The sequence below is a fragment of the Cupressus sempervirens genome, chromosome 11 (genome assembly GCF_028749045.1).
Source record: "Cupressus sempervirens isolate cs-2001-9-10 chromosome 11, ASM2874904v1, whole genome shotgun sequence".
Taxonomy (NCBI): domain Eukaryota; kingdom Viridiplantae; phylum Streptophyta; class Pinopsida; order Cupressales; family Cupressaceae; genus Cupressus; species Cupressus sempervirens.
This window is the reverse complement of record NC_143128.1, coordinates 118168078-118188215: the sequence shown is the minus strand read 5'-3', so window position 1 is coordinate 118188215 and position 20138 is coordinate 118168078. Positions and strand designations below refer to the sequence as shown.

General features: G+C 33.2%; 1 pseudogene; it reads left to right on the top strand.

Annotated features, from left to right (window-relative positions):
• The window catches only part of LOC149528508 (DNA (cytosine-5)-methyltransferase DRM1 pseudogene), a 31123-nt pseudogene extending 25206 nt beyond the window's left edge, over positions 1–5917 (top strand).
• Positions 5918–20138: the final 14221 nt, after the last annotated feature.

Here is a 20138-nt window from a genome sequence, read left to right as displayed (position 1 = left end):
CTATAAGGAGGTTCTTCTCATAGGTATGTGAGAAAATGTGAGAAATGTGCTTTCTTTTTAGGCAAACAAAGGCTTGCAGCTCTCCCCCTTCATCCTATTCAGGTGGATCAGCCCTTTAATCAGTAGGGGTTGGATTTTATAGGTCTCATTAATCCTCCATCTAGTGCAGGTCATAAATGGATTTTGGGTGCTACTGATTATTTCACTAGGTGGATAGAGGTAGTTTCCTTGAAGGATGCCACATAACCATCAGTTGTTGAATTCCTTGATGGGATTGTATCTAGGTTTGGTGCTCCTTCTACTCTCATCTCAGACAATGCCAAGTCTTTTGTTGGAACCCAGATTTGTGCATGGGCAATGAATCACAATGTCTACCTAAGCACATCATCAAATTATTATCCCTAGGGTAACGGTTTGGCTAAGTCTTCCAACAAGAATCTGATCAAAATCATGAAGAGGACAATAGAAGACAATTAGAGGGTCTGGCATAAAAAATTAAGAACTACTCTATGGGCTGATAGGATAACACCCAAGAGATCTATTGGGAATTCACCTTTTGTGCTTGTATATGATAGGGAGGCCAGACTCCCAATCTCATTGGAATTCCCATCCTTGGAGTTGGCTCATTAGCTGGAATTAATTGAAGATAGTTCCATGTCAGTAAGAATTGCAAAGATGATTGAACTAGAAGAAAAGAGAAACAAAGCCATGCAAACCCTGAAAATGCACCAGCAGCAGATGAAAAGGAGTTTTAATAAGAAGGCTAGGGTCAGAACCTTTAGAGAGGGAGATTTAGTCCTCAAGTGGGATTCCGACAGAGCAAAACCAGGAAGACATTCTAAGTTTGACCCACTATGGAGTGGCCTCTATCTGATTGCTAGTTTCAAACAGGGTAATGCATTCCAACTGAGCAGACCCAACGGTGAAGTTCTATCCATCCTAGTCAATGGGATTTATCTTAAAGCTTTCTTTTGATGAAGATTGTGAATCAATGTACATAGTTAGTCTAGTTTCTTTTCTATTATTTCCTGCTTTTCAAGAAGTGCACGTGCACAGGTTTCTCTTTTTGAGTTGTCAGCTTTCGAAGTTTTGACAACCTTTGGTTACAAAGGAAGTTTTATTTTGTTTCCAGTTGTAGTTGCAGAACTAGGGTTTTCAATCTCTCACAGGAAGGGTTAGGGTTTTGCAAGTTCTTGTACTCATATTTTTTGACCCTATAGCCCAATGGATTTTGGTAGGCACTGGTCATGAATCGAGCATGCTCATGCCCCCTATGAGTTGCCAAAAATGTTACCACATTTTTGTTTGCCCCACCAAGTTTCAAAATAAAAATGTTACTCGTCCAACAGCTAGTTCCCATAGTTAGTATTATTTTAATGCCAAGACCTATGTTATGTTTTGCGGCCTGCAAAATTCTCTGCCATCAGATCAAGGCAGATCAACAAATGGCGCCATCACACTATGGGGAAGTTGTGCAATTTTTACATTAGCAACATCGTGTCTAGTTGACGTGTGTCCAGTGCGTCCAGTGACAGGAAATCAGTTCATGGGTCAAAAATATTTCTACAACACCGTAGGCACTATGTCGCTATCACGCATTGGCCAAAAAATTTGCATAGTGACATAGCACCTAGTTGACACGTGGCCACTCTGTGGGGTTGAGTCTTGGGCCTACCAAGTTGGTGTTTTGAAGGCCAACCAGGAGATGCCAAGTGTATGAGTCAGAGCACAGTTGGTCCTGATTGTCAGATTGAAGTTGATCTATGGTGGGAGCCATCACGCTATGGACAAGTTGCATGATGTTTATAATAGAGACATAGTGCCTGGACGACACATGTACTTTTGGATCCGAAGATGTCAGTGAGGATCCATCAGACAGTTCAACATGGCCAATTCCTATTCATCGATGCACTGAGGGGTAGTATCCATCTTGTTTGCCATCAGATAAAGATAGATCAATGGATGGCGCCATGTTGCCATGGTGAAGTTGCACGATCTTTACCATAGCGACATGGTGCCCTTTCGCCATGTGTCAACGAGGCCCAATTGCAACAGGGTATGTCGGTCAGTATAGCCAAGTGTTATTCAAGTATGGTGTAGTTGCTGACATGGCACTAGATACAATGGGCCCGAGGTAAGAACAACATAGGTACGACAAGTCTTTATGATCGTCCGATCAGAGCAGATCAATGAAAGGCACTGTCTCGCTTATCAGAAGTTGTACGACAGATACCATAGCGACATAGCACCATATTGATGCATGTCTCACTTGCCCGGTCAAGGCTGGCAGTTAGCGGCTAGCGGTTATGATTAATAATAATAGTTCAAAGGTGGCACGGTTAGTTAAGTAAAGGTGATCGACCATGGGAAGACTCCCCAGGTGGTAGAATGAAGAGAGATGATTGGCCCGCATGGCCCAGCTAGCTCATATAGTCTATTTGACTTGCTCTGACCCTATTGATTCATGAACTAGGAAGTAAATATAATCGATTTTATCCTGTGATCTAATCTTCATGATCAATCTTGACCTACCCGAAATGAATGGAGGGAAGAAAAGCACACTCCACCATCTCAGTCAATCCATCTACTGTGTCAGGATCATTCATTGGTACCGCTTCTGTCTACTCGAGGCATTTCTCAGAGGAATATCACATTTTTACTCAAAACCACTAGATCTTTGATCAAATTTTCAAGGCGAGAAGTTATTACCAGTAGCTGAATAGTTAATGCAGAGCCAATGTCCTCAGTTATGTCTGAACTATAAAGGCAATTTTGTAATCTTTTCCATGGGTAGAATCTTTTTGATTTCTCTGATATTGCTCTAAAACTCTTAGTATAACATTCCCTGTGCCTCTGAACTAAATGATTCTCTATTTTATCTCCTTCAGCCATTAATGTGTATGTGCATCCCTTTTGCCTCTCATTGGTGTATTGTTGAGATCTGTAGCCTACATACTGTATCTATTTTTGCCTGCTGGGTAATATATGAGTGAGATTCCTCTTTCCTTGTCTTATTCAGTTTAGTTTCCTAATCTGCATGTGGTTATTAGATAAAAACAAGTGTATATGTGTATATCCTTAGTTTCATTCTAGTTCAGTAGTGCATATATGGGCAGAAATGGATCTGAACACTCTATTTTGGTTCATCACCTCCGTAGTTTAGGTAGGGTAGAGTTTTTTTCTGCATCTCCTTCTTCCCCTTTTCCTTCTGAGAGTAGTTAGGTGTGCCCTAATACTAAGAGGAAGCTGGCCTTCTCCTGAGACTCAACCTCACAGTTCAAGTCCCACAGCTTTGAGGTTGTTTCCATGTTTCACTAGGTTGTCCTCGCGCATAGGCCTTGGACAAGGGTGCAAACCTAAGTGATAATAGTTACACATATTATTGGTTGAGTGCATCATGTACATGAGACATATGATTCTATTGAGGCACTCGGTAGTGCTCAAGTAATTAAGTTTGAAATAGTTTGTTTAAAATTATTTAAATGTCTTGAAAACTAGATATATATCTATATATATGCAAGTTCATATTTAATTTGAATGTAAATGTACATGTGTATGTATATATATGATTTGAAGATATAACTCTAACATGTACATGTATATATATTTGTAGGGCTTGGTTGATGTGCCTCGACGAGACGATGTATAGGAGACTTGATCAGAGGGTTGTTCTATTTGAATGTGTCTTGAGGGGTCCCTCCAGTGGTAGATAAGATATATATTTTTAGTTTTGATGCATTTATGTATTGGAGATAGTTTACATATATACATATGTGTATTTCAGTACCTTGATGGTCCATATATGTACTTTCACTATTTATTTGATTATTCAATACTTCAGTAGTTAGATACCATCACATGTACATATATATGACTTTTTATATTTTTCCACATACATGTATTTATTTGAGATTTACAGTTTGTATTTTAGTTGCATAGAGATATGTTAGATCTATAGATGTTTATTCTTGAGATGTGTATATGCGTACATATGTGTATTTTTTTTTTGTGTTATAGCTATAGAACATGATCTTGGGACATGTGTACATGTATATCAATTATCAATTAGTAGGAAGTTAGAAAGATATATAATTCGTAAATTATCAATTACTGCTATATTTGTTAAAAATTCTAAATTATTGCAAATAATATCAAAAAATATTAAAATAAAACACATTTATATATTATAAAACAAAATATTTATTATGCATACATGTTTTGTGTATATTTACATTATTAAGTAATATAGTGTAACGTTTGTAATAAAATTTGATAAGTTATTACCATAAATTTGAGTGTCGTATTTATAGAACTTAAAAAATTAGTTGTTAATCCATACAATCCATCAAATCCATACCATTAATTTAAATTATTAAATTATATAATTTATTGATAAATTAATGAAAATTAAGAACTTATAATCATACAATTAATTTAAACACATTTAATTTAAGATGAAATTCAATAGTTTGAAAAGAAGTACAATTAATATTATAGTTTTTAAATAAACTAATGATAACTGAGACTCAGATATTTAGATTAAAAACACAATTTCACCAAAGCTGATATTCACAATTTCACCATAGTACAATTAAAAAAAATATTCACCAAATTTGATATTCAAATTATTATAAAATAAATCTCAAAGGTCAAATCAATCATGATGTACACTTATAACATACAATATCTTTTCATGATCTTCACTGTCTAGTCTCCACTTGCGCCGTACACACTTAAGTTTGACTAGATGTAGACAAAGCCCTGTAGCAACGACTAGGTGGTTGTATTGTAAAACCTTGTTGTCAGGTTGATAATCAACAAAGTGTATTCCATGTTGGACTATTTTTTTTTGCTTCAAATATGTTCCCTCTATCACAACAGAACCTGTACCACAAATTTAAGTGTTTTAAAATTTGACAGATATGAAGTTACCTAGAAGTATGCGATGCAGTCCTAATTTGTGTCCCAAGGAACTAATTGGTTTTGGAGTTCCCGAGAAACTTATTGGCCAACGTTCAAAGGAAATTGATGCGTTCATGCAAGGGCCACCTTTTTTCTACTATGAGAATGATGCATTTGTATTCAATGATATTTGGAAGATAATATCCAAACAATTTAATGGTGTTGAACCAAAGTTCATGGACGAGCAATGTTCTTTTCAGCTTTCAAAAGAGCAAGAGGGTATGTGCATAACCTTCGAATAGAAGGGCGATTTCAAGAAAAACCTCTCCCCCCATGACTATTCAAGAAGCACATCCACAATCAGAAAAGTATTGGCCTTCATGGGATCAGAGGACATAATTGAATTCCATAGACTCAAGATGATGTGGCACTATCCTTATTGATCAACCAAGAGTTATGATTCAAAATTCATAAGGACAACTACAAGATAGTGCGTAGAAATATATACTTCAAAAGTGTGAAGAGTGGAATTTGGTATGGGTGGGGCTAGGTGACCTTGTCCCTCTAGAGCTTCATGAGATAGAGCTTATATTAGGATTTGATAGAGATCACACTCATGGAAATTCTTGTCCGATTGATTGCTTGTGTTGTTTGGGTAATTCAATCCAAATAGATAGAGTTGCATACCATTTATCAGTCTAGAAAGCATTATATCTTGATGGCATTAGAGTACTTTCTCTTTTTTCTGGTTTTGGTGGAGCAGAAGTTGCTCTTCATTAACTTGGGATACATTTAAGTTGTGTTGTATCTATCGAAATATGTGAAAAGAGTAGATTTGTTCTTTGTAGTTGGTGGACAAAAACTCAACACATAGGTAGGTTGATTCAGAAGGAAGATGTCCAAGGTTTAACTACAGGAGTACTGGAGGACTTAGTAGAGATGGTAGGAGGCTTTGATCTTATCATTGGTGGTTAAACTTGTAACAACGTACCTGGCAAGAATGGTAAGGATAATGACGAGGGTGCAAAAGATTTTGTTTTTTATGAGTTTCCTCACGTTGTGATGGAAGTGAGGGAAATAATGCACTCAAAAGCCTCAACTAATAATTTTTCCAAGTCAATGTGTAGACTCATTTTTTTTTTTAAATAGCTCAATGTTAATAGACTATTTGAAAAATGAAAAAGGATTTTAACCAAAATAGAATGTTCTCTACTGATTTTAAATTGTCAAATCAAAGGATTACATACCCTAAATGAGAATAGTAATTTTTTTTCATTTTTAAACTAGCTTTATAAAGGTCTACAATCAGAAAATACTTTTTTCTTTTAACGCGAGTTCAATTTTCAGTCGTCTAATGAATTTGTTTGAACTAACTCTAAAGTGGCTTGTCATGGAAGCCTATTGTAATAATAATGTTTCTAATCTTCTTTAATGGATGGTTTTTAATTATAACTTTTGGAGGACCTTTCTGGGCTTAGAAAGTATGAGTTCTATTTTACAATGATACAAAATCACCATATTTATTATTTGCAACTACTTGAATTTCCTTGGAACTTTTTAAGGTGGAGTATGGAGAATCATAGATGATTAAGGGAAACCCTTTTCTTGGCTAGGAAATTCTATAGTGATGCTATTTCGAGTATTGAATTCCAAGCAATCTCACACAGGCATGGCTATATATTCAAAAATGTGGAAAATGCATAAGAGTTTCCTAAACATTTTCAAGATATGACATTTATAATCTGAATTTGAAAAAAAATAGTTTGCTAAAATAACAATGTGTTGTTGTTCCCATTTGTAGATTTCTCTGAATGTTTTTTGTTTATCTTTCAATGGGCAGCTTAGTTAGCACTACCCCCTACTCAAACTTCAGCAGCAACAATGGTAATAAATTGGTCTAGTGGAAATTATCAAAATTTCTATCTTCATCATCCATTTGTTTTTTGTGCTTGTGATTTTTGAAAGACTAATCTTTTTAATAAAAGACTAATCATTTTTTTTTGATAAATCGATAGACCATTATACAAAAGTGTGATGTCTCACAATAAAAAATCTGACCGTCAAAAGCCTGATTGATAGAAAATAGCTTTACAAATTGAACTTTTTCAATTTTTTTGATTGCTCACACAAACACGTTACCAAGGAATGTTCGCCCGAACATGCCCTTTAAATTTTTTGGAAATCGTAAAATTTTTAGTGTGCATAATAGTAGTCTAATTTGATTAGCATCATAGTAGTTCTATAATATTTATCATGTAACTCTGATTGATGTATAAAATTGTAATCATAATTTAATAGTAACTTGTAAACTTGTACTATATAATTTTAATAAAAAATCACTTTCTTTAATCAATTTTTAATTCTTTTTAAAATTGTGTTCTTACTTTTTATATGCTAATATAGTTAAACCATAACTATAAAATTAATTGAATTTCATTCTTAATGTAATGAGTACAATTGAACCTAACCCTAAATCGAATTAAGTTGAAAAATAAATATAATTTATCACTTATGAAATTCAATCTATTTTGAAAAAAGGTTGATAAATAAATTTTAATTATTAAATTCATCCATGGTACAATTAATTTAAATTATTAAATTATATAATTTTTTAATAAATTAATGAAAATTAAGAACTTATAATTGTACAATTAATTTAAACACATTTAATTGAAGATGAAATTCAATAGTTTGAAAAGAATTTGCTATTTGAGAATTGTAACATAGATAATGAAATTGTGTAAGTTTGAACTATCTTCTAGCCTATTTATATCAAGTTGTTAAATTATTAAATTCATCAATAGTACAATTAATATTATAGTTTATAAATAAACTAATGATAACTAAGACTCAGATATTCAGATTAAAAATACAATTTCACCAAAGTTGATATTCACAATTTCACCATAGTACAATTAAAAACAGATTTCACCAAAGTTGATATTCAAATTATTATAAAATAAATCTCAAAGGTCTAATCAACCATGATGTACACTTATAACATGCAATATCTTTTCATGATCTTCACTATCTAGTCTCAACTTGTGATGTACACGCTTAAGTTTGACTGGATGCAGATAAAGCTGTGTAGCAACGACCAGGTGGTTGTATTATAAAACCTTGTTGTCAGGTTGATAATCAACAAACTGTATTCCATGTTGGACTATTTTTTCTTGCTTCAAGTATGTTCCCTCTATCACAACAGAACCTGTACCACAAATTTAAGTGTTTTAAAATTTGACAGATATGAAGTTACCTATATATATATATATATATATATATATATATATATATATATATATATATATATATATATATATGTGCATGTACATGTATATATGTATATTTACCTATGGGGAACAACATTCCATCACTTTCTTTAGGGTCATATAACTTTAACCTCTCTGCAGTACATCGCAATAAATAATAACTAACACCTTCATGATTTCCAGGCTCAACAATCACTACAAAGACATCTCGTGCATAACAAGTACACATGAATGCATGTGCACAATATATATAAGATAGTTGAAATTGATAATTAAATAAAAGGTTAAGATTATTTTTTATGATACTCACCCACTTTTACGAATCCAGAGATATGATTATAATCATCAGAAATCAATGGAATATCATTGAAATTTTCATCATCTTTATCAAATTTATCGTTAACATCAAGTGGTACCAAAATCCATGCAGCTATATATCCATGTGTCTGATTGATGCATTCTTTATAGTTTTCATCAATGCAACTATCACAAAAACATGAGTATTCTCATCTTCAATGTCCAATTGCAATTATCTGTACTCATGATTGAATTTAAGGAACGTGTCTTTTCTATCCTCTTGCAACCACACATGTTTTTTCTATTAACACCTAAAAGTTCATTAAATTGAAAATATAGAAAAATTAAATTTAAACTTCAATGAATTCAAAAATAAAACTTTAAAAAAAAATTTATAATTTAATTGCATAAAAGTTAAACAGACGTACACATCCATACCTATTATCTCCCAGAAGACTCTATATGGTGCCTGCCGACTCATTGTTGATGATGTCCCAACCTCATCTAATACAAATTAAGTCTTACACCATTCAAAAACATCATGTGCATCATTTACACAAACTCCCTGATAATTCATTTCATACTTTTTCAAAGAACATTTGATGCAAGCTTCAGCACCATCATGTTCACCTTTTCCATAGCCACTCTCAAAGAAATTCCATATGTGTTTTATATTCTCATTGCGATATTATCTACACAATGCATAAAATGGTCTAGATGATTTAAATTGTGCGGCACATCCATTAGACCAAACATAATGTTTATCAACATTTATGTTTCTTTCTTTCAAATAAGAAAAGAACATATTGAAGCAATGTTCTACATAGTGAATGTCAGGTTCTTTATCATCACTTATATAAAAATGATATTCCTTTATAATTACTCGTCCTTGAACTATACTCTAAACACCATCCAAATCTAACTGTGCATATCTATAAAAAAATGTACCATAATAGTGACCTACTTATTAAAGTAATAATCTAATTGAATTTCTTTCTAATGAACAAATGAATAGTTCTCTGCAAAATCAACAACTGATACAATTGTTCCAAGTGGAAAATTATCTCTTAGAGTTTGAAATTGTTGTGCTTCCCACTTTGCAAAAAATGCATGATGAATATAAGGTTGAATCAATTTCTTAAATTTGTCCATAAATGTTGGAACAGAAAACTCCTCTTTAACATATTTCAACCCTTTTGTTTCTTTCCCCAACTTTGTTTCATTCTTGACATACTTGTAACTTTTGCAATTCAATATTTTTGTTACATCAATATTTTCAGTTCTCAAAGGAAATAGAGCCAACTCACCACATGTTTCACATAATCCTTTCATGCAATTTATTTTACCAGTTGGATCATCTATGTTGTCACACAAAATGGATGATATAAACTCACTTCTCCTGCTAGGAGGAGTAGCATGAAAACCATATGTGTCTTCTATAAACTTTCGAAATACCTAATAGTGGAGATCAAACTCAATATGATGAAGGGCGAGTGTTATCAATCCAAAATGATATGACTAAATTTTTTGATAACTCTTCAATTCTATTAGAACGAGGCACTCTGCACATGATTGCATAGTTGCCCTCCATAGTACTGTCATCCACAATTAATCTTCTCTTAACATATTATCTTATTGTTTTCCTACTAAAACCCATTTTGGATGAAATTGAAGATATTTGTTTATTTTGAGACATATTCTTACTTACAACAGACATCAACATCACTTTTCTTGCCATAGACTTATCTTTAGTTCAACAGTATTTTCCTATGTTTCTCAAACCTTGTTTAACATTTTCAATCACGTCAGTTTGCATGCTATAAAATCTTCTCTCCTTTGATGTTGTGTCTACACCTAACAATTTCAATGCCTCTCAAAACTTTTTTGTGTAAGAAAAAGTGAAAGCAACTGAGCTTGTTCAAGTGTTTCAGTGTTATCAAATGGAGTCATAATTTCTTGTATCTTCTTATTCATTGACCTTTTCTTAGACAAATTTAATGGTTTAACACTAGCTGCAAGGTTTCTCAATTTATCCACATCCATTTTAAGTAAATGATCTAAATTCTTATGAGAAATACCATACTTTATAGATTGGACAATATTTAAGAGTTCATCCACACCAGTTCCTACACCTAATCCTGACCCTTGTTTGATTTTTGTTTATGGAATTTCTACAGGAATCGATCTTGAGCCTTCTCCAACATCCATTGTTTGAGATTCAATAGGGAAAGATTCTAACCCTTCTCCTACTTCTGTAATTTGAACCTCTAGAGGGACTGATCTTGAACCTTCTTCAACATTCATTGTTTGAGATTTTGTAGGGAGTGTTCCTAACCTCTATCCCATATGCACTACTTCTACTTCTGTTGAGCCTTCTTCAACATTACCTTCACCTTGTTTAATTCAATGATAATGTGCCACAATCTTTTGAATATTTCTTTGTTCTACTTCATCAGATCTTTTCCTTGCATATTTATTTTGCCTTCCTTTCTTGTTTCCCATTATAAAATCAAAAACAATAATAATTTATCCCTTGCCTCAAGATAAATTTTGTGCAATAACTAGGTAAAAAAATCAATGTATGGATTTTTCTGTTGTTGTTAGTACTTTTAAACTACTTGACAGAAATCAATAGAATGCAGTCATCTACAACAAAGCAACAATGCATTCTTTACAAGTGACAAAGCACCAAATCCTTCTTAAGCCATCATTCAATCACAAACAAATAACATGATATGGATACTAGAATTTTTATCCTAAAAAATAAATTTCTTTTCAATTTATGGAAAAATATTAGTCTATTTTTTCAAGAATAAATTTCTACATAAAAGACAATGGCATCGGCTATCAAAAGAAGTAAACATAATGTTAGAAACCCCCTCTTTCATTTGTAGCTCCCATGTCCTTCTTTCTTCTCCAAATGATGTAGCTCCAAATCATTCAACTAAAATCAAGCCTTAATGTCCTTTTGGGATATTTAGGAATTGGTGGTATCTCATCAAACAAGGGATTAACATTGATCTGTTCAAATTTACCTTGGAGGATTTCGAAGGTTGATTCTTGATAAGACCTTATAGGTGTCATTATTACATTTGACAACTTCAAAGGTTTTGTCCTAGTGAGTGCTCACATGATAGCTTAGAATGAAGATGTAGTGGAGGAAAACTTCAATGAACTTTTTGCCTCCCAAGTGCACACCTAAACTACCAACTATGCAATTGAAGTGTGCAGTTGATAAAAAAGGGTTGCAATTGGTAAAATAGGGTTGTAGGGTGCCTAAAATGAAAATTTTGAGTGTTTTGAGTGACCTAGAGTGTATCCTAAGGTCTTTGGATGCAATGCAAGGTGTGGAAGTGCAGATTAGGGTTTTGGAACCTAGAATGAAACACCTAATTACCAAGTGCACCCTAAAACTACCAACTATGCCCATGAAGTGTGCATTTGGTAAAAGAGGTCAAAACTTGATAATTAAGATGTGCATATGAAAGATATGCGTGATTTTGAGATTTTTAAGTGTTTAGGGATGTTATGCAATGTGAGGAAATGCTAAATGACCTAGGGTTTTGATATGCAAAGTACAAATGTCTTAGGGATGTTATGCAAGTGCAAATGCAAGGTGTTGTTTTCAAGTTATGCAAGATGAAGATTATGATATGAAAAATGAAGGTTAGGGTTATGTTTTGGACTTGGTAAGGATCCTAAAGGTAGGTGTACACAAAGTGGACTATGTAAGGGATGGTTTCCTAGGGTTGATAATGATGTTTAGGATATGCAAAATGAGGATAGGTGATCAAGAAGACAAGTTGGTTGATGGACAATTTGATAGGGTTTGACAGTGAAATTGATGCTAGGGTTTGAAAAATGCAATATGAGGGGGATATAGCACTAGGGTAAGTCAAAAATGACATTTAGGAATATGTTTATGCTAATGATAGAGGTATACGTAAGGTTTTTTGAACTTAGGTGAAATCTTTACAAGGTATTAAACTAAGAGTTTAACGTTATGATGATAGACTTTGGATCTTGACCAAAAAAAGATAGGATCAAAATGACAAAGCCAAATCTACCTTGACACAATGTGATATTCTAGAGTTCATACTTTTGTTTAGATTTTTGACTAAGTTGAAAGGTTTTGGGGTTCAAAATGATGTTCAGGTGACTCAAAAAGGTGATGATGCTGAGAAGATATGTGATATGCCAAGGTATTAAAGTGCAAAATGAGATTTTGGGTGCAAGATGTGGTTTTGGGTCAAGTGCAGAATGAGGAGGTGCAGAGGCTTCTAGATGCAGTTTTGAGGTCCTAAAGTGCAGTTTGGAGGCCCAAAATGCTCATGCAGGTGCCTAAATGTATTTTGGAAGTACCAAGTGCACTCCAATAGTACCAACTGCACCCATGGTGTAGTTGGTGCTCAGAAGGGTACAGTTGGTAGTTTTTGGGCATAGTTGGGAAGTTAGGATGAATGTCTATTGATTCAGAATGATATGGTTGCCAAGTTGATATGCCAGGAAGCTAAGATACTAGGGTTTATGTTATGATGGGTTGGGATATGTAGAAAAGAGTTTATGACCTAAGGAATGATTTCCTAAGTGAAGACAATGAAGAGTAGGAGGTGCAAAATGTAGATTAGGGCATGTTGATGCAAGGGGACCTATCTAGGTACCTAAGGACACTTTTGAAGCCTCAAAATGTTGTTTGGAAGCGCAAACTGAGTTCTCAGACTACCAAATGCACTTAGAAAATACCAACTACACCTATGGTGTAGTTGGGGCTTAGAAGGGCTCATTTGGTAGTTTCAGAGTGCAGTTGGGAAGCTGGGCTGAAGCTAAGGCAATTCTAAGAGCTATGTTTTCCAGATTGATGCCACAGTGAGGTAAACAAAAGAGGATAGTGTTGATACTAGAATGAATGCTCAAAATGATGTGTAGGACACCCAAAATGATGGTTAAATTGGTCAAGATGAGGGTTGGGTATGAAAATATGCAAGATGGAAGATGCAAAGTACTGATTTTAGAGGTGAAATTCAAAGGATGCAAGCTTAAATTCTAATGATTTCAATTTGAATATGAGGGATACTAAAAAGGTGCAATATGAAGTCTAGATGATGCAAATATGAGGCTTAAACTATGGATAATGCAAGTGGATGCTATGCAAGAGTGAAATCTATCTTTTTCCAAGCATGTTTAGGAGCACAAGTCGCCATGTTTTCCAAGATTTGAATGTATTGAATCAAATTTTTTGATGTGTTGACAAGGTTTTGACAATGTTTGATGTTTTGACAAGGTTTTTCAAGTTTCCAAGGTATAAATTTGAATGTTGGCTTTTATCTTGATTATGATTTACACACACGTAAGACATATTAAGGCAAGAATAGCTATTTTTAAAAGTGAACAATCACACCACAACCTAGGCTTTAGAACTATATCCATTGAATTCCTACTGGAACCAAAGTTCAACCACACTTATCTAGAGTGGAAAAATTATGACCTTGGCACCACAGGCTCCCCCTTATAGTGTACTCACTTCTCGGGGCTACCAAGATCTGTGTCTCAAGGGGCATGACTTCCCAAGGGACTGTTTTCTCTACTAAGGATAGTGAGAATGTAGGATGTCTTCACAGGCATGGGTGACCCCTTGAGCCAATAGATAGAAAGGGTTTTGGCCACTAAAACATGGTTTTTAGTAAGGGCATTATGTTCAGCAAGTGAGTGACAAACTTCCTCAAAAGGTCTCCCAGCCTTGAGAATCAAGGTTTGACACACCACAAGGGTACTGGAGGAGAGCTATCACTCAGCAATACTACCGATGCGGCTTTCATTGTAATCAAGTTTTATATAGTGGCTAGAATGTTGACCTAGCTTTTGGCCCATTAGCACTCTAATGTCATCCCCTAGCATACCCAATATTGAGTATCTTTGTCCAAGGCAAGCCTTCTATAGAAGTTACATGGATTTCTCTTACACCCAAGATCCATGAATGGTGACGGGAGAGGATACGTCCAATGCAACTCTTAGGGATTTAAAAACTATAAACATGCCTGAAAGAAAATAAAAAGTTCATTTTAAGCACCAAATAAAGTGTTATTTAATCTAATAAATCTACACACATAGTTTTGACAAACACAATGGTCTTCAACAACATCCTGCAAAGCAAGAATTAGTAGTTTATTATGATCATGTCTTCATCCCACAATTGCCACATGTTGCAAGGAGACCATTAGTAACACAAAGTCATCTAATCTATGTTCTAGAAGGAAATGAAAACCTTAGATGTAGATTCTATGTTATGTATGAGATCAAAATTAGTGGAATGAGAAAATGGATGGGTTAGTATGAAGAAGTGATAAACCATAGATGTGAACCATAATTTAGCATCTACACTTATAAAATATAAAATTTAAGAATAATAAAAAATATTTTATTGAAGTCTAATAAGAATATACATTTATTAACATCTTGAATGTGTTGGCAATTTTTTTGAATACACCTTATAAAACATTATGATATTTTCCTTTTCTTTTTATATTCCATAAAAATGAAAATACATTAAGGTATATACATTAATTTTGTATATATTGATATCTTAAATTCAACTACAAATATTTATTAGACATAGTCTTTATGAACTCTATTGGAGTGAAATTTTGCTAACCTTTTCTCCATTTTTTGCCACTGATGTCGATGCACTATTAGGTTGATGCCTTCGATTTGACTTCTGTGAATGAAATTTGTGGCAAAGACAGGCAATGCACTACTGGTTAGGTTGATGGGATATAGTTTTACAAATGGTAAATACATTTACAAATTGAACTTTTTTGAGTTTTTTGAACTATTCGCACGAACACGTTGACTACAGACATGTTCACCTGTACCCATGCTTTGATTTTTCTAGTGGCCATAAAATTTTAGGGGGCATGTTTGCACGAACATATGTTTGCACAAAAATTGTTATTCTACTCATGCGAATGTCTTGTTCTTGCGAACATGTAAAATTTGAAAAAATTTAGCCCTTTTTTCATTTTTTTTTCTCTTTTGACTCCCATAATTGCACGAGAATGATCTCCTGCTATAAAATAAAAAATGTCAAAATGTGCTGCTCAGAGTAAGCTTTCCAACAACTATAATTTTAATACATATTTTAGCCATTAAGACTTTCAAATATGACTTTAACTCATTATAGGTTCATTACCAATTGAACATTAACCGACTTTGACACCTCGGGAAAATTAGTAAATTAGGTCAAATATTTTTTGAAAAATATGTAGGAACTAGCTTATTGAGATAGCTTTCTATTAAAAAAAAAAGTTTTTATAATAAATTGACTTCAAATTATCTATGTCAAATGGAATGTATGTCTGAATTATGATTCATGTCACTTCAAAACTTCATAAACTATACAATATTCAACCAAAATAAATCAAACCAAATGCATCCTCTGGATATTGATGTTACAAATCTAACACTGAAAGAATTACTTCATTGTCATTTATAGAAAAAAAATTATGTGTGTCAAATAGACTGTCACTCTTTAAAATATTGAATTTTATTATGTACCATTTTTCGGAGGAGATTAAAAAATTTGACATAAATAATTTTTTTTTTTAGATTAAAAAATGTGGTTACAAAGTAGGAACAAAGTACTCAAAATCACTAGTTTATTTCATCTTGAAATTATTTATAGTTTTGGAGATATAGTCACTTGAACATGATGTTTGTTGCAAAAATATTGATTTCAGTGTCAAAGTTGGTCAAAAAGTGGAACCTATTACTGTGGGATTACCTAAGAGTTAGAGTTTATAAATGTAATACTTCTTTCTTAAAATGGATTAAATATGTTAATAATATTTTTTTGTCACACTTAGGTAAAAAAAAATTATCAATCTTTAAAAAAATTATTATATAGTGGTAGAGATCTACTAGTCATTAGGGGGTTGATTGACCAATACACAATCACTATAGATTCCCCCAATTTATTTCATTTAAAAAGCTTCAAAAAAAGACAACACATATATCAATAGTTGATGAATTTTTAGCTTTTTGGGATGTTTATTTGTCCATTTCTGCCAAAAGTACTATTTCTCTCGGTGAGTGGATATTGAGAAGGGGGTGAACATAATAGGACATATAGATTAGAAGTTCTAGGTATGCAAAATTAGTCTTGGAGGCTACATAGTTTCTTGCCTATTGAAAATTATATTGATATTTAAATTCAAGTAATTTATTTATTATTGAATTTGTTCTAGTTTTCTTACTATGCATTTAGAAAAGTACAACCTTAATTCACCTAAGCATAACACTTATAATAGCTAGTTTAATATAATGGTTACTCTGTTAAGCATAGAAAAGTTTTCGAGCAAAAAAAAAATAAAAAATTGGAAAGTAAAAGTGCATTTACAATGTTATTATGTTGAAATTATGAAGGCAAATATGGTGTTTGAAGGTTGAAACTATTATACGATGGTTGACTCCTGTAGGATTTGTTGGAAATATTCATGACTAGCTAGGTTACTGAGAGGGGAGGGGTGAATCAGTAACCTCAACAACTTTAACAAATTCAAAATTTATTTGTATAACCTAGTACACATTCAATTCATCATAATAGATATAACTGCATGCATGAGAAACTAAAATCATAAAAACATTCACAATACTTTGAAGACAATATTTGGTGACCTAGAAACCTTCCAAATAGGAAGTAAAAATAGGGTGGGGATGATACCCACAAAACTTCAATACTGTAGCAAAAAGTTGGCCAATTAAGGCTTGCATTGATCACTTCTAATGATTTTCCCTATTAGGAGCAATTATGACTACTAGGTCTACCTTGTTAGAGGTTTTACAAATATATAATGAAGTATGCACTCAGTAAAGAGATTTAATAAAAGTCTGTTAAGTCTACTATGATAAAGGATTTGAACCTAATTCACTTTTTAGGATGAAATAGTAGATCTCTAACTTAGAACTAAATTTTTGATTGATATTCCTTGAAGTTCAAATCACCTTTATGTGGTAGATATGACTCTGTTGCTCCTGATATGGCCTTACAATATACTTTCTCTATTACTGATTCACATTTGCATTCTTACATTCCATTCACATTGCATTTACATCACCACACATCTCACATATTTGGATATGATACAATAAATTTCATATATGTCATTCCAATTCATGTAATTATAAAGTTGGCCTTTTTACAAGTTAACACCAATATTACAAAGTCAGTCCATATGAAGATACTTGGGTTCTAAAGACTAAATTGGTGAAGTTCTTATAGATGACATCCACTGTTATTACTTAGCATCATCATGCACTTGGTAGAAGAAGAAGCTTAGTCCATACTAATCACTTCAATGTAGTCTCGAACTTATTATACATTGGTGACTTAGTAGATACTGTGTAACTCAGTAGAAAGTATACTACCTATTTACCATGACTGCACTTGGTAAACACTAATCTTCATTCAACTCGATTAACACTAGCTTTTCTTGACATGTGCTTCTAACTCGGTAGAGACTATAAAACATAGTAATCACTAAACTTCTTGAGATGAATCGTAGTGGTTGGTGGCTACTAAAGTACATGACAGACACTGTAGATTGTTCCTTGATCTTGATATCCATACAAAATCTGAATAAGTGTTGTCACTAATAAAAGAGTTGGCTAAATTTCAACAATCTCCCCCTTTGGCATTAGTGACAAAAACACTTATCAGCTAAAACTTATGTTCATCATAGTGTGATACTAGCTTGGTATGGTATACTATTGTTGAGATTTTTAAAAATTTGTCTTTGTAATTATACTATATATAGTTTCTCTTTGCATGATTCTCCCCCATACAATATACATAACATATCAAGAATAATAATTCATACTAAGTGTCTCTCCCAATATGTACTTTCTTCATCTTAGCATATACAATCTCTCTCTCTCTCTCTCTCTCTCTCTCTCTCTCAACATATACAAGTGTCTCTCCCCCTTTTTGACATTAATGCCAAAGATTTATACACAACCTATTTACATGGAGACACTAAAATGTGAGAGAAAATTAGAATGTACCTTAAGAATGAGAGTTAAGGTCTTATCCTAGTTTTCTTGCAAGACTTTGGAAGTTTGTAGAGCAATTTTCACCTCTACAAAGAGTTTGATCATGTGATCTGCAATTGAGAAGTTGTTATCATGGATCAATGTTTTGGAGTAGACAATGTGCTTCTACATTATATCCATGATGGGAAGGATCATATTTTGAATATATATATATATATATATATATATATATGAGTGTGGACCAGATCCCTGCTTCCTCTCTCAAAAACTTTTCCTACATATTTGACTAGAATCAAGTTGCAACTGATTTGCACTAGCCATTAGATCTTCATCAATCTTATTTAATTTTCTCTTCATTTCCTTTGTATACTCAGTAACATCACACAACTTTGAAAAAAGTGATGTTACATTTGTGCAAGAGGTTACAAGACTTGTCAAAATTGAAGAAAGCTCTACCTACTAGATAGCTATTTCCTGAGCAATGTGCTCAAGCACTTTGTTATCAAATTTCTTCTCTACTTTCTCAATAAAATTTTCTTGACCACTAGAATCTTCATTAAACATACTAATTTCCTCTTCTAATTGCAAAAAGAAATTGTTCAGAAGTATCAAATTCAACACCTATAGCCTCAATCAAAATGTTCTTTGTATCCTCAATAATCTTATACTCTTTGTCTCTCTCTTCTCTAAGTTTTTGATGTTTAGCCTTCTTTTGGAGAATTTCACCAAATTCATGCATTTTTTCTATAGACAGATTATGAATATCCCACCTGGGAACTTCTATCTCCTCATCCAAATCTATATCATCCTCTATTTCCTTTCCTCTACTCAAAAATCTTGTACTCAATTGAACCTTCGATTCAACTATCCTTGTACTTAATGCTTTAGAATCTAAAATAGAAACAATAGTAGAAATTGTAGGGCTAGCAGTGAAAATTTGTACAGTGCCTACTGATGGAATACTAAATGGAATAGTTACTAAATCCATAACTAATGGACTTCTAGAAGTATCAAAAACTGAATTACTTATAGGAATATTCACAACTGAAGTTTCCAAAACTATAGAATTTAAAATTGTACTCAATGCTAAGCAAATCAAAATTGTATAATATTCTATATACATTGTTGATGTTGACTCAGTGATTGAAGGACAATACAACTTGGTAGATGAAGTGGTAGACACTTCTATCAATGATGTGCTCTACTAAGAGGTAGAAAAGAGTGATTGGACATTTTATGTATCAATGGTTGTCACAATCAAACATGTTGAAGCTATGTCTGAGCTTGATGATGTTGCAAGTTTTATTAGAGAGTGAGGAAGTGAGGCAATGATAGCCACAACAATCTTGATTGGGTTGAGCTCCTCTTCATGTTCCTTGGCTTCCTCTGTAGCTTCTTCCTCTTTTTCTTCTTCATCACCCTTCATTAACTCCTGATAATCAACTCTATCAATTATGACAAATTGAGTGGAGTATTCATTGCTGCCTTCATCCTCATCACTGTCATTATCATCATCTTTGATTTTCATAGGATGCTCACTCATTTAGTGAAGATGAAACACATTCCTCCATGTGTTGGTAGCATTCTTCACTACATACTCTATATCTTTCATCAAAACTAGACAAG